This window comes from Pteropus alecto, unplaced genomic scaffold (assembly GCF_000325575.1).
Source record: "Pteropus alecto unplaced genomic scaffold, ASM32557v1 scaffold205, whole genome shotgun sequence".
NCBI lineage: Eukaryota > Metazoa > Chordata > Mammalia > Chiroptera > Pteropodidae > Pteropus > Pteropus alecto.
Window position 1 is genome coordinate 635,302 of NW_006436672.1, and position 3,165 is coordinate 638,466.

Sequence of the window (3,165 nt, forward strand, 5' to 3'; positions counted from 1 at the left end):
TTCCGGGCGTCAGCTGGGAGCGAGGGAGGGGCGGGCGCTTTCTCTAGAGGAGACGCAGAAAACCCAGAGGCAGTTGCCGTGTCCCTCACCAACTTCATGTTCCCACCTGGCTAGAGATACGGCCCCTCCAAGCCCCCTCCCCTGGGCCAGTCACTGCGGTGGTCATACGCTTGGACCATTATAGGTGCGTTCTTGGGTGAAGAGTCTACTTAAGAGTTGCATTTTGATCATTAAGGAAGGATGTTAACTAGACTTCTTCGTGGTGGTCATTTTGAGATATATACATATATATATATCGAATCATTATGTCGCACACCCGAAACTAATCTGTTGTACATCAATTATATCTCAATTATATCTAGTTCTTGTTAAGAGCTAGAAGGATATATTGACATAAGCAGGACAAGTGAACTCGAAAGATTTAAAGAATGGCTTGAAAGAAGGTGTGGGGCATTATAGGAAGTAAGGAGGAAAGCAAGGCGAAGAAAATTGACTTAATAGTGAAAGAAAATGCATGCACGTGTGCACGGGCACACACACACACACACACACACACATACACACACACGAGCATGGATAAAGGCAGCAAGCCGCCTGGGCTGTGGGGAGAACGGGAGCAGGGGGAAGACCTTGTTCTCATCCTGGCTCTGTCACCAAAGAGCCACGGGACTTGGACAACATCCTACCCGCTTCAGACCCAGCCTGAAGGAGAACATGATGCTCACCCACTGTGCTGGACCCTGGCTGCGCATCCTTCCCAGAATGCTCCTCTCTGTGCTCTGACTCTGCCGGCTTCTCAGGGAGGCCTCGCCTGCTATTTAAATAAGCATCAGCCCCGTTCTCTTTCAACACAGGTAGATAGATCGGTGACTGCGTCCTCGGCAGAGCCCTGCCTGGCTTCCCCACTGCGCTGTCACCAGGCCCTAAACGGCACCTGCCCCTTGTAGGTTCTCAGTAAACACCTTCCGAGTATTGAATGGGATTCGCAAGAGGAAAAAAAAATCTAACAATGAGGAAAGACTAGGGAAATTTTGAGATTCTGCATATACCTGGCACTAGTAACATAGGCATTTCCGTTAAGGTTACTCCACATTTTTCTCTGTCGATTATATATGGACGTGCATTTTAGATCATTTTTTCTTCCGTTAGAAGTGTAGAAAGTTGATAATCAAGGTGGCCAGTTTATGTCTCAAATGATAAAGAGAAAGCAAATATTTGTTGAATTTAAATTGTGGCTTTGGTGTTTTCCTCTCCTTCGTAAAACTGGAAAATCCCTACGTACACCTTTCTTACGGGTAAAGTAACTTCTGTCTACAGGCCGGGACTTTATTGTCCCTGAACCTGTTTGGAAGAGGCTGGAGTCAGGAGTTACGAGCCTCTCCCTGCTCTGTCTACCTGCCCACGAGGGCAGTTAGCTCTACCGCGCTGGGCCAGGTGCCGTCCCCACGCTTTACCATGCCTCTTTTTGTGCTACCATTAAATGCATCCTCGACAGGCAAGGTCTTCAGGGCTTGCGTAATCCAGTAAATCACCAACACCAGGACTACTGGGACCTAGCCCAGAATAAGACACTACTGAATCTGGCCCTAGGGCCCATTTCCCCAGGGAGCGGTACGCCCCGGCCCCCGCCCTGCCCCCAGCTCCCATGGACTTTAATAAGAGACATGTGACTAAAACCATATACTGTGCCTGGGAAGCGCATGGGCTGACCCAAATGTCATCTCCAGGGGCAAAAAAGATCTTTTACTCCTCCAATGGGTGGGGGACGATGAAAACCAAATGTGTCTGCATCGCACGCAAGCCCACATAGATCCGCTAAAACACACACACACTTCGTAAGTATTCCTTATGTGTGATAGGTCGAGGGACGTGACTGCAGTTGCCATGTAAGCTCGTCAGAGGGTCTGTAGAAGGCAGGGTGGTCAGGACTCTGAGGTCGGCGCACCCCGTTCCTTCCTCACTGCCGGGCCTGAAAACAATGACTTTATCACCAGGTTCCATGTTGAGTCGATGCAATGGTGTAGGCCACTAAGGTGGCATAGATTTCCGCCTTTGCAGACAAACTTCAAAATCTCTTACATGTCCCCTCTATGACGCATCACTTCGCTGCTGCAAGAGCGTGCGGGGCTTTTCGTCCCCCGCAGTAAGGAGCCACGGCTGACCGACCTGCTAGCGTTGCTTTCTAAGAAGGGCTCCGGCCCACGGGTTTCATCCTGCAAAATGAAGGGCTGGCCGTCCCTGTGTCGGCTGCGGCTGCTGGGGAGTGGACAGCGCGCACTAGCCATGCACTAGCCAGCCGGGACTCACACCTGTCCTTGTACGTACCTTCGCTGGAAACTTTAGGCCAAAGCAGGGGACGGCATGTGACTCTGCTCAAGGTGAAATAGTTGGCAGCCCACCCTATGGGGGACAGCTTAAGAAATATTCCTTGATTCTGGCACTGGTGCCCGAATTTCCGTTTCTCTCCTTCATCGGCGTCGTCCACATTCACGGGGGTGACCTGTCATCCTCCCGCTTCTCCCAGTGGCACCTGCCGATGCCTTCCTACCTGAGCTGCTCCGTGGCAGCTGCACCGCCGGCTCCGGCGCCTTCAGTCCAGGTCCACGAATGGCTTCAGTTCCCTCCGCCATCCGCCTCGCAGCCGTGGTCCCGTCACTGGCTCTTCTCGCTCTTTTTTGTCCTTCATAGAGTCACTTGAAAAGCCCTATCAGTTCCACTTCTGATGTGAATCTGGCATCTTTCTGCTCCCGTTCTCCTGACACTGGCCGGGCTCACCCAGCCGTCAGCGCTCAGCTCGGCACACTGGGCTCCGTGCCGGGCTGGGCAGCTTCGGTCTTTTTTCTCTAATCCAGCCAGTGCCTCGCTGCGTAGTAGGCAAAGGACATTTCTTCCTAAACTAAGATAATGCCTTCTGTACCTTTTCCTCGATTCCTGATATTTCTTTGACTGAGCCTTTTATCGTACCATTAAACACTGAACTTAAAATTTTAACCTTACGCCCACTGGGATGGCTACTATCAAAAAAGAGAAAACAGCTAGTGTTGGTGAGGATGTAGAGAGATTGGAACCCTCGTGCACTATTGCTGGGAATGTAAAATGGTGCCTCTATGCAAAACAGTATGACGGTTCTTCAAACACTTAAGCACAGAATTACCATATGATTCA